Here is a 14,128-nt window from a genome sequence, read left to right as displayed (position 1 = left end):
GAGAGAATTGGCAACAGTCACAAGTGAATTTATTTCCTTCTGGCGCATACTCCTAGTTTATAAGGGGTCAAAATCCTAGTACTAATGGGACTCTAGAATGCTCCTTTCCAACCTCTCCAAGTAATTACAAATCTATAAATAGAGGTTCATAGATAAGAAAAACAAACAATTGCAATTCTACAAGTTGAGAATTCATAAATATACTAGAGAAAAATATTTTCTCTCAAGCTTTTGCTTCTAGTTATTCTCATTGAGACCACACCCACAGTCATATTCAATCATCAAATTAAAAATCTAATGGAGGAATTAATTCCTCAAGAACTTCAAGTTCTTCAAGAACACGAAGAACGCAAATAACATGAGAAACAAGAAATCACGTTTGAATTCTTATTCAATATGGAGGAAGTTTTGCAAGCAGAATTATATAGCCTTACACCCCATGCCTAGGAGTGGCTGAATTATCAAGTAAGTAACACAGGTTTTAATTTTAATCTAGACATGTTTATCTTGAAGTTAAAAGTTTATGGGATTCGCTTCTTTCCGCTGCACGTTCCGTTGGAGGCATAGGATCCCAACAGGACGATGGCTCACTCACTCATTTTGATTAAGTGTATGTACCAGGGAGCATAGGGCTAATAAAGGAGATTATCGACAAGGCTCACCGATCTGTCTATACGGTCCACCCAAGAACTACGAAGATGTACAAGGATCTGAAGAGATCATATTTGTTGAAAAATTTGAAGTGAGACATTGCGAGGTACGTCGAGTGTAATACCCCAAAATTATACCCTAAAATAAAGGTGATCTTAATATCAAGGATAAGGAGGATATGCAATTTTATTAAGATTTATACGGAGTTAGGTAAATAGACTTAATGTGAAAGATGATGGAAATTGCTAGTTAGAAATTTAGTGGATTATTGAAAGAAAAGTCACATTGTTTTGGATGCCGAAACTTCAATGACTGACCTTAAAAAAAAAAAATTCTAAGACCTTGTATTATGATGAGAAAGGAAGATTTTAAAAGATGTTTCATGTTTTTTGGACACTTGTAGAAGGAGTTATGACTTTTAGAAGATGCAAGTGTCAAAACAGGAATTTCAGTCAAACAAAGGCACAGATATTTGAGGAACTCTTGAGGGACGAAAATGTTATGGGTTGCTATTTTTTTTGATATGTTGTGAGTCTTTGAATGAGGAAAATTTCAAGCCAAATTTCGTGTCATTTGGAGTTAAATTGAAAGATTTATGATTTTTCCGAGTTTAATAGGTCAAGCTTCAAGTAGTTAAAGTACTGGCGATTTGAGAAATTAATTGGATGGGTTAATGATGTTCATAGGCCACGATTTTTTGGCATGTGGTAGTCAAAAGGTTTAGATTCATTTAAAGAATCACATTATTGTGAAGCATCATTATCATTTTGACAAATTCATTACAACTATAGGCTTTCATTTGCAAGAGCTCGATAGTGGGTTTGGTGAAAAGACGATTGAACTTTTGACACTTAGCTCAGCTTTTTTTCCAAATGATGCTTATAAAGCCTTAAAATTGACGATATATGTAGTCTTACAGAGAAGTATTATCCTATTGATTTTTTTGAGCAAAAGAAAATTAAATGATATCAGTCACTACAAAAAATAGATTTTTTTTTTTTTTGATACGGTGTTTGTGACGTGTTAGGTAGCCTGGCACGTCACTAAACTTTATTGACGTGTGTCAGGCGTTAAAATTATGGGTGTCAAAAACGAGAATTTTTTGATGTGTCACTGTTTGACACGTTAATAATTTGTAACGTGTCAAAAAGTAGCACGTCAAAACATTTTTTTGCCATCTTGGTGCTACCATGTCAAAAAAATTATTGACGTGGCAACATTGCCACGTTAAAAAAATTATTGACATGACAATATTGCCACGTCAAAAAAATTCTTGACGTGGTAGTACTGACACGTCAAAAAAAATTCTGACGTGCCACAACTTCCACGTCAGTAATAGTCAGAAATTTTTTGACGTGTCAAACGTTATGACACATCACTAAATTGTGATGTGTCATAACTTGACACGTCAAAAAAATTGGTAATTTTTAAATTTTAATTTTTCGCCTCCCCTATATATTTTTTGAATTTTTTCGGGGTTCTGCCCAAATTTCAGATTTAACCTGATATACAATTTACATATTTACAACAAAAGAACTATCCATCGATTCATGGAAACAGGGACGGAGGAAGGGGGGGACTGGCAGGGGCCAGGGCCCCCCCAAATGACAATTTTTTTTTTTTTTTTAAGGTAAAAATAATTTTTTTATGGTTAAATTTTTTTTTTTTTGCTAATGGGCCCCTGCCCATTAAATTTTTTCAACCATGGCCCCTGCCCATTCCCAAGGTTGGCTCCGTTCCTACATGGAAATAACATAATTCATATCCATCAACGTCAATCACAAACATACAAGTTCGATGTACATCTAATAAACTATCATCAAAACCATCTTCAAGACACAATAAAACTATCTCTTTGATAACAAATAAAGACATATATATAACTATATATCTAACTACATCAAGAAAACTATCACAAATACAATTACATCAACATAAAAACTTATGTTCACCAAGTGCGAATGACCAACCATTTGCTCAATCCAAGTCATCATTGATATCAGTAGCATCCTCTCTATAGCCACTAGCTGCAAATGATAAAACAAACAATCAACAAACAATATGATAGAATCTTATCAAGTCTTAATCATTGAGCAACGTCACTATGTAAACAAAGGTCATCATACTCAACAAATTCAGGTTTATATCTACACCCCGAACATATTATCGTTATCAAATCAAATGGTCGTCACATTCTACAAGGACCATAGTGGTCCATCTCACGATGCCAAACACTACAAATGCAAAGCTCTAACCCACATCCACCACCAAACCAACCAAGATATAAACCAAATTCAACAGGATTTGCAACATCATTAATGACAATCATTACAAAATATTCAAACTCTAAATTTAGAGGTGCACATATATATATGGAGAGTTCTAAAACCACATTGACCATTAAATAATGTCATTACCTGATCCACTATCGACCGACGATCTCACAATCGCAAAGGGTGGGGAAGCTCTGTCTGGCGCTGCCTTATACTGAGTCACCTCAGGAGCGGAGCTCGACCGCATCATTTCCTCGAGCTGGCGAAAATAGGCCTCAAACATGGCAACTTTTGCTGTCATTTGAGCTTCCTTTTCCGCAAGCTACGCTGCCATGTGAGCCTCTTTTTTCAGCCAACTGCAAATCTTTCGCAGCCATCTGCGCAGCCACCTATGCTGCCACCTGCTGAGCTACCCGCGCATCTGTCTTCTCCTGCTTTGCAGCCAACAGCGCATCCATCTGTGCCTTGTGTTGCGCCCTCTCAACCTCAAGTGCTCTGCCAAGAAATTCTTATGAGACCATGGAGTACCCGGGGTTCTGTGACTATGCCTGTGACGGTGTATAGTATGAGTGTATGCTGCCCCGCAAAGGTAGAATATTCGATCCAATCTGTCAAACCCTACCAGCGTACTAAGGCTTATTTTTAATTGCCTGGGAGTACGCGTCGTTCAGCGCCCACTGTACCGTCCCCTCTGTCACGCTCGACAATGCTTCACAGTCAGTGGGTATTAGCTCCTCCATCCTCTCATGTATGTTACATTAATTATTGGTGCGTCATACATGAGCAAAACAATATATGAAAGGTGAGTAGCATAAACATCTCTCCTTGATTATGTCATTCGGATAGTTACCATCCTTCTTGTGTCTCTTGATGTATGACTGTGCTCGTGTAGGAGGAGTGCCCACAGTTACAATCTACCGAAAAAATAGAATATAAAGAGATGTATATATATAAATGTTTACATCTATAAGTATAGAGTAAATTACACACATACCTCCTCATGTGTCAGCCTGGCGAAGCTCTTCGACCTAGTGCAGTGGGGCATATTGTTCAATGCTTGCAATCTCTTCATATGCACAACATACTCCTACACAATTAACAATCTTAATATGTGAGCACAATTACAATTAATGAAACTAAGCAAAATAATAGTATAACTCACAACCTACCTGGTTCTTCATATCATTTATCCAACATGATCTCCAAGTCGAAGGGGTCGTACTCGTCGAACTTTTTTTGCCCCATTCTTGCCCGTACGGTGTTCGGAGTATCGTCCGACTGAATGGCAAGATCGTCTTTTAACTGGTGCCTCCAAGTCCTTAGCTTGACATCCATATCTCGAAACACGTCCTTTTTTAGGGCATTCATATTGCACTCGGACGAAACATAAAAGTCCACCTGCACAAGTTAAAAATTGATAAATTAAAAAAACAAAATATATATGTATATATGTTTATACATATACACACATATATATATTAACAACTTAAAGCGTATATATACATGCATTAGGAGCGTTTAACATAATAAAATACACATGCTATCATATAACATTTAGTTAAAACATACCATCAAGGCATCTCATATATCCTCCTTCGTATGCTCCGGTACCTTCGTCCAGTCGTGTCGTATTCTAACATAATTTCTGCTCCTTACAATCTTACCGGTCATCCGCCTAAACCTCAAAGCGCTAAATCCTACAGGCTGCCACGAATTATTGTACTCGAGTACGATCCTTTTCCCAGCGGGAACACTCGGCAACCTGTTCAAGTCGTTAATGGTGAACACCTCTAAACAGATGCTTCCATCTAGATTTATACCTAACACATTAATAATTACCAATGTTAATTATTTCGAATTGAATACTGACTACAAATAATAAAGACATATGGATTGGTATTCTATGCATATATACTTACTTATCGTCCATACCTGGTGAGGGCCTTACTGGGTTGGAGTAGTGTCCTCGGGTTGAGAGTCATCTGTGGCACCTGTCCACGATGCAGGTCCTCTGGGGCCTCTGTCTCACTGTCGTCCATGCCTGCGCTAGGTTGGCCGAAGAGCCGCTCCACATGGCCATGATAACACACTCCTAACTCGCTCATCGTCGGTAGGTGAGGTGGATTAAAGGATGCATTTGTGTCGTACGGAGACGGCTCATACCAATACCCCAGCTAGGTCAGGCTTGTCGGACCGTATGGATTAAAGACAGAGGTCTCCCCTTCCACATCATCTAGAAGTAATGGTCGATACCCGACCTACTGCCTTATAAGCATAGCAACGTCATGTTGCTCGCTGTCACCAGGGTGGTACAATGGAGACTCTTGCGCCGTAGACTGCTACACTGAAGATGTGGACCTTCGTACTCTTGTCTTTCCCCTAGTACTCATATCAACCTGCGAAAGACAGCACGCACCCAATTAATTACGTATATAATGTATGAAATATGCACTACCGTATGTAAATGACTCACCCAATTAATTGTATAGATGTAATAATTAGTGAACAACTACTAATCAATGTAGCAAGAAAAAACAGGAAATCAGTCAATTAATGTGAACTACACACACACACACACACACACATATACATACGCTTGGTTTGGATCTAAGTCTGGTCTGACGTATTCGATGTGATCCTACGGATCGTGATCATTATTACTAGTTAATAGGAGCGGCTCACACTCATGGTAGTTGGCACATGCATCATGAGGCCTTTCACCCTGACCAACGTTGTATACGTTTCTAGGTTTAATTCTTACAGCGTAAACCCAATCTGGGTCCCTATCATCTTGGACATAAAATACCTGGTCAACTTGTGAAGTTAGTACATACGGCTCATCAGTATTAACTCTCTCGTGTGGACAAGGTTTTTGAAGTTGACAAGCATTAGGCCATATTCGTCCACCTTGTATCCCTTGTCTCTCGTGTTGTCCGCCCAATCACACCTGAACATAATGTACTTAGCCTTGTCGTAGTACTCAATTTCAAGTATTTCTGTTAACTTACAGTAGTACGTTTTGCCATCAACAGTTGACATGCACATGCCGCTGTTCTGAGTCCTCTTTTCGGCATCATATGGAAGAGTGCGAAACAGCTTGCCGTTAACCACATATCTATTGTATCTGACTGCTAACTCCCTCGGCTCTCTACAATGCATTACCAATTTGTCACCAAATTCCTTCCTGCATCGATCAACTTGTGAGTATATTACGTACAATGGAAAAAGCAAAGTTAGTTTGTTTAGTTGATATGAACCAGAAGCAAATATACTCCGACAGTTCTTTTGTTAAACATCACATTAGTCTTACGTAGTCACGGTACCAATCGCAAAACTGCTCATAATGTTGGGTTTCTAACTGATCTTCCGTCATTCGCCCTTATTGCATGATCGCCTAAGTGTATCCATGTGCATCCTACAATTCAAAATTAATTTCATTATAATTCAAAACTAATGGTGCAAGTTGGTTGAACATACATAAGCCAATGAAGGACCTCGAGTTACGTCCGCAGTTGAAGGAACTCGTCCGAGTTAAACATATACCAGTGAATCTGTGTCAATGTGATACGGTCGAGTCCGACTCGTGTTCCATGTCCCTTTGAACCATCCGAATTTCTCTGGGTCCTATTGTGAAATGTTGGTGCATTATCTAAATACCTCGAACAGAATGTCACCAATTCAGTTGCTATGTAGCCCTCCAGAATGCAGCCCTCAGGAGCTGCTTTGTTGCGCACATTAGACTTGAACCTTCCAAGGCTCTTGCATATGAACATTGATCAGTCAACAATTCAGTTAGTAATTGTCTTGTATTGGAGTGAAAAATAAAATCATGAATATCTGTAAACAAATTTTACCTCTCTCACAGATACATCCACTAATATTGTACTAGTCCATCGAGTCGGCATTCATGGACAAGATGCACGACCACATAAACCATGCTGGTAAAAAAGTTGGGGGGAATATCGAATACCTGTTTCATCTAGCACAAAGTGATACATACGTCACCCCGTAGTCGGTCCATATCCTCTTGTGTCAATGTTATTGAACATAGGCCCGTGAAGAATGCAGACATCTCAACAAGAGGTTTAACCATATTACCTGGCAGTGATCCATGCAATGCAATAGGTAGAAGCTGTTGCATCAATATGTGATTGTCATGACTCTTTAAACCCGATATCGTACATTCCTTAAGTCGTACACAACGAGAAATGTTTGAGGCATATCCGTCGGGCACCCTTACATTTCGCAGCACTTTCAAAAAAAGTGTTTTATCATCCTTGGACCTTGTGTGGGAAACTAGGGGCATATAGGTTTTATCATCCTTGCCCGTGTAGGGATGAAGTGTATGTTTCAAACTCATTTCTTGCAAGTCTGTGCGGGCTTGGAGGTTGTCCTTCGTTTTCCCTTTAATGTCCAATATTGTGCCAAGTATGTTGTCCATCACATTTTTCTCTATGTGCATGACATCAAGGTTGTGGCACAATAAATTATCTTTCCAATACTGCAACCTAAAGAAAATACTTTTCTTCTTCCACACTACATTATTAGTACTTTTCTTCCGCTTCTTTCCTTTTTCTTTATCATCCAGCTTTGCCTCACCGGCGTTCTCATCCCCAAATACCATCCCTTCTAATTATCTCAGGATTTCATCTCCACTTGGCACATCGGGGGCACATTCTAGTTCTTAGTTGCCGTCAAATGTTCTTTTGTTCCGCCTCCATGGATGATCCATGGGCAAGTATTGCCTGTGCCCCGTAAAACACCATTTATGGCCGTGTTTTAACCATCTGGACCTTGTTGAATGCATACAATAAGGACATACCTTTTCACCCCTGGTAGGCCATCCAGACAAATCTGCGTATGCAAGGAAGTCATTAATTGTCCACATCAACTGTGCTCGCAGCACAAAATTATTTTTCTTTGAGACGTCAAATATGCATACCCCAACATTCCACAGTTCTTGTAACTCCTCAATTAAGGGTTAAGGTAGACATCTATATCTATTTCAGGTGAACTCGAGCCCGAGATAATCAGGGATAGTATGAAATATGTCTGTTTCATGCACATCTAAGGAGGCAAGTTGTGTGGTACAAGTATTACAGGCCAAGTGCTGTGGGATGTGCTCATGTTCCCAAATGGATTAAATCCATCCGAAGTTAGTCCAAGCCTTACGTTCCTGCTGTCCGCTAAAAATTCTAAATGTAAATTGTCGAATGACTTCCATGCTTCAGCGTCGGCCGGATGCCTCATTATGCCGTCCTTAGTGCGGCTGTCTGCATGCCACCTCATATAGGGCGTAGTATGCTCTGACATAAACAACCTTTGTAGTCGTGGTATGAGTGGAAACTACTGCAACACCTTCACCGGACGTTTCTTACTCGACAATATGGGTTGACCATCCTCATCTAAATGGATTGCATCCTTCCATTTAGATTTTCCACAGACGGTACATGAATCGAACTCCTTATTGCCCTTCCAGAATAACATATAGTCATTACGACACACCAGAATCTTCTCATACCCAAGACTCATGTCTTGTAGAAATTTTTTCACCTCATATGTATTAACTAGCAAAGTTTCATCACTCGTAGGCAACAACTGATTGATGAACTCAAGGAAAGACGAGAATATCGCGTTACTAAGTCCACCAACGGACTTCAAGTTGTACAGATGTACAGTTACACTTTGTTTGCTATGTTTGGTCCTAGCATGAAGTGGCTTCTCCGCCTTTTTAAGAAGGTCGTAATACTTTAGTACTTCACCTTTAGAGGTTTCTTGGTTCACAATTTCTTCACCCCTTTGCACCACGACCTGAGGCTCACAATTGTCTTCCCTGACTTCGTACATGCCGAATAAATCACACAACATAGCGTGCATGTCTCCACCCTGATCTGTGCTTGCACCCGCATTTGCGGCCGGGCGATTAGAATTAGAGCCTGTAGCAGGACCCCGTACATGCTTCTCACCGTGATAGCACCAGTGTGTGTCTGTATTCATTATTCCTTTACCCCCTGTCAAGTGGTCGAATACGAAACCAGGTGGGTGGCACTAGTTATTTCGACAAGTCTTACAAAGGCAATAGATGGATCCATCAGCAGTTTTACAATTACTAACTACAAAGTTCACCAACAATCTACACCTGTCTCTGTATTCCCTCGTACATCTAGACTTTGTCATCCAAGTCTTGTCCATATTTCTCTACGTACAATAAGGAACAAATATATAATACGTAAAAATAACAAATAAACACATACAAATTTAAATGATATATGGCATATTGGGGACTTCCAATTAAATAAATCTAGCTAGGTTTTTCTCTTTTTTTTTGAACAAGTAATTTACATGACCTAAACAAAACCAAAACTAGTCCATATTTATATGCATTTGGCATGGAGACTTCTAATTAAATTAATTAATCTAGATAGGTTTGTTAATGTTATTTTTATTTATTTTCATTTTTTTTTTTTGTTATTGTTTAAAAACAAGTATGCGCCTCTAAATTTGTAAAACCTAAACAACATAAAACTAACATTAAGTGTACAAATTGCATGCATGTTCATGTACGTACTATACCTAGCTAACATATATACAAAAAATTTAAATATAATTTAAATCAAATAATTCACACAAATATATATATGGACAAATGCATTTCTTACTTTTCAATCACTAAACATGCATATTAATTTCTTCAAACCCCAAATGTTGTTATATATATATATATATATATATATATGTGTGTGTGTGTGTGTGTGTGTGTGTGTGTGTGTGTGTGTGTGTGTGTGTGTGAAGTGCAGGACCTAGAAACAACCTAGCTAATTTCAATCTAACTCCTAATTTTGCATGCATGTCCATATATAGCAATAATCAAACAAAACAAACAAATTCACAAATACAAATCAATTATTTGCAGTCAACCGATATATATATATATATATATATCGAGCTGGCCGGAGTAGTACCGCCGGAGGGAGAAGTGATGGCCTCCGGAGGCGAGCGAGCGTGAGAGAGAGAGAGAGAGCGAGCGAGCTTGAGAGAGAGAGCAGCGGTGAGTAGTGCCAGCGGTGGAGGAAGAAAAAGCAGAGGGAGAGAAGGTTACGGCGTGGGAGGAGGAAGAAAGAGGAGGGAAAGGGAAAAAAAAAAAAAAAAAAAAAAAAAAAGAGGGGAGGCAGCTGGCTCGCGCCTCCCGATGACCTTTTTTAACGTGTCACCAGTGGCACGTCAAGAAATTTAATTTCTTAATGTGCTACATGTAACACGTCAAGAATTTTTTGACGTGTTACTTCTAGACACATCAAGAAATTCTTGACGTGTTACAAGTGACACGTCAAGAAAAATAATTGAAAATATTATTAATATATATATTTTCCTACAAACTAATTAGTATTTATATAAGAGAAAAAAATGATATGATCACTTTTTTTTTTTTAAATAATATATATTTAAGACTAAGAGAACACGTATATTTATTAATATTCTAGATTGTTAATACTAAAATACACTTCACTTCTTTAGTTTATAATAATAATAATTTTTTCAAAATAAATTAAATAGTACAAACCACAATAAATATGTACATATTTATCATTGTCTATAAACATTTAATGGCTAATGCATAAGAGTGTTACAAGCTAGATAGTGACATGTTTTGCTTCAGCTGGCCGGATTTGGGTAATTAGATGCTGTACAAAAAATTGAGGAATATTTGGTTATTAAAGAACGTACGTGTTGTAATCCAAACAAATAAACAAAAATCATATTCATTGGTTGATAACAAAAATGATCAATGAGCCGTTTTCGTATTAGCATTGCATAATAATTAATGAAGCACCTTATAATAATTATAAGCCTACGAAAATCATTTTCAATATTGGTTGATAGTAAAAATTGTCAATGTCAAGTTTTCGTATTGTGAAAGCTTTGCATTTAAATTTAATAATTAAGCACCTTATTATAATTCTAAGCATATAATTCGAACCCATTAGAATTTTATAAAATTATTGAAGTACTTCAAGAATTTTATAAAATTTTAATTAATGGGTTTGAATATATCTCTTACAGAAATGAACTAATTAATTAGTTTGTACTTAATTGAAGTTGTACAAAGTAATTACGAGTTTAAAATAGTAGCACGTTTTGTAATTTTTGACGTGTGAAAATGATACGTCAAAAATTTCTTGACATGTTATTATTATACGGCATTAATTATTGACGTGTGAAAATAACACGTCAAAAATTATTGACGTGTTAAAAAGGACACGTCAAGATATTCTTGATGCGTCATTTTGACACGTCAAGAATTACTGACGTGTCATTTTGACACATCAATAATTGTTGACGTGGCATTGTGACACGTCAATAATTACTGACGTGTCAAAAAGACACGTCAGTCATTCTTGACGTGGCACATTTTACAAGTCAATAAAATTTTTATTGACGTGGCACTTTTGCCAAGTCACTAATTACTGACGTGGCAAAAAGTGGGTTACTGTTTGCCACGTCAATTTTTTATTTTTTTTTTTGTAGTGAGTTGGGGTATTTTGAATTTGATGTTCTTAATGATCCGACATTACAAAATTTGTCTTCCATTGCACAATTATGTCAAGGATTGACAAAGATAGAAAAATTAAAGACATTATCTTATTGATAGATTGATTCGTTTTATTTTGACTCTTTCAGTGTTTACAACAACTACCGAATGAGCATTTTCAACTATAAAAGTTGTTCAAACAAGACTTCGCAACAAAATGGAGAATGATTTTCTTGCAAATACTTTAATTCTTTATATTGAAAGAGAAATTACTGAGAGCTTCAATTTAAATTCGATGCTTGATTGTTTTATTTTTTAAGAGATCGTAAAGTGCAATTCTAGACAATTTTTGTATTTATGTCTTTTTCTATTAGTGCCGACATGATACTTATATAATATATCAATTTTAGCACATATTTATGAACTTTTATAGATATCTTTTTTGTGATACATATATTGTGTGAATTACTCAATTTTTATTTTAAATTATGTTTATCATATTTTTAGTTTTGCCATTACAAAAATAATTATCTGGCTCTGCCACTAATTGCTGGACACATTTATACTGTCTATCCGGTTAACGCATGGGTTCATGGCATACTACAGTATTGTCACATTACTGTGATGATTCGTTTCATTCATGTTATGTTTTTTTAAAAAATAAAAATAAAAAATTAGTCATTCATAATAAAGCGGGTCACCACAATATTCAATGCAACTTATGAACTTGTTTAATTTTATTTAATTGAACTCACCACAGTAAATAAACAATTTTATTTAATTGAACTTGTTTCCTCATGCCTTATAATTTAACGATGATTAGGCCTACTACTACAATCTTTTATGATATGATCGTCACCCATGTGCTGGAATATAATGCGTATTCCCCCTCAATTTCATTTGCATTTCAGAAGACTATCTCTATCTACCCATTGACCTCAACCTTCAAACACGGCAATCAATCCCTCCTTCCCATAATTATTGGACCAAATAAGGATCACAAAAAATATCTCTCAGTTTGAAGATAAGAAAAATATTATATTTCAACCCCTTATGAGAAAGAATACCAAGAACACATGATGATATAGATAACTAATAATAATTATAAAAAATAAATTAACAATTAAAAATTAAAACTTCACAATATTAATATATAATAAGATCATTGACCATATCTAATAAATTAATATTTATTCAGATAAACGTTGCAATATGAAAATATCAAAACTGACTGCCTTGGTGAAACTTCAACAACAAAATGAGAATTTTTTTAATTTGGTTAGTAAAAAGAAAAACATAAATAAATTCCCAGGTTTCCAATTTTTTTTTTTTTTCCTTTTAGTTGTCTTCTCTTGAATTCGGTTGAATTTCCGTTATATATATATATATATAAAGAAGATCCACTACAAAAAACTTTCCCTTTATTGACATGGCAAACAATAACTCATGTTTGCCACGTCAATAAATTTTGACGTGTCTAAATAGACAGGTCAAAAAAAATATCTTTGACGTGTTGGGTTTTAACTCATCAAAAATTTTTGACGTGTCATATTGGCATGTCAAAAATTTTTGACGTGTTCCATTAACACGTCAAAACTTTTTTACGTGCCAGTATGATACGTCAAAAATTTTGACGTGTTAGTTAGACACGTCAAAAATTTATATATATATATATATGTGTGTGTGTGTACATGCTAATCATACTATTAATGTATAGCAATTAATATCATATATATTATCATATGTACATGCATAATCCTACTATTTTTTTTTGAATTGATAATCCTACTATTAATGTATACCAATTAATATCATATGTATGATATTATCATATGTGTACATGCATAATCATACTATTGTATATATAGCAATTAATATCATATATATGATATTGCCAAAAAAAAAAAATCATATATATGATATTTTTTTTTTTTTTTTTGAGGGGTCATATATATGATATTAATTATCATATATATGCATGCATAATCACACTATTGTATACCAATTAATATAATTATCACATGCATGCATATAAATCAACCATTTCATTAATATTAATTTGAATATGATATTATCATGCATACTATTGAGCTAACCCTCATGATATTATCATGCTAACATATTCAGTAATATTAATATGATAGCCATATTAATTTTTAGGAAAAAATATAAAAAAAGCCCCCCAAACTACCAGCCGTTTTCGATTTAGCCCCCTAATGTTCCAAAAGTCATAAAGTAGCCCCCTAAACTACCAATCAATTGCAATTTGGCCACTCCGTTAGTCAACACCGTCAAATTGGATGGAAAATGCAAAACGACGTCGTTTTGGAATGTTAAGTTACTAAAATGCCCTTTTGAAAAAAAAAATTAATTAAAAAAATGCCCACAAAACGACGTGGTTTTGAGAAAAATAAATAAAAAATTAATTAAAAAACTGTGCCCCACGAGCTCCGGCCTCGCCTAGCCTCTCCGGCGAACCGGCACCCCACGAGCACCGGCCTCACCTCGCAACCCGAACCAGCTTCCTCTCTACTTCCTCGAGTTTTCCAGAACAAGATGAAGGAGAGAGAGAGAGATTTTCGCACTTTCAAATTTGTTTCTTTGGATTTTGATTTTCACATCGATTTTCCCGGCACATTTTTGGGAAAAATCGCAGGTTTCAGTTTCCTTTGAA

At 36.1% G+C, this 14,128-nt stretch overlaps 1 pseudogene; it reads right to left on the bottom strand.

The window, feature by feature from the left end:
* Window positions 1–2,628: 2,628 nt before the first annotated feature.
* Window positions 2,629–8,921, bottom strand: LOC148584966 (uncharacterized; annotated as a pseudogene).
* Between the last annotated feature and the right edge of the window lie 5,207 nt (window positions 8,922–14,128).

The sequence above is a fragment of the Corylus avellana genome, chromosome 6, assembly GCF_965113065.1.
Source record: "Corylus avellana chromosome 6, dhCorAvel1.hap1.2, whole genome shotgun sequence".
NCBI lineage: Eukaryota > Viridiplantae > Streptophyta > Magnoliopsida > Fagales > Betulaceae > Corylus > Corylus avellana.
Note: the sequence above shows the minus strand (reverse complement) of the source record. Positions and strands in the feature narration are given on the sequence as shown.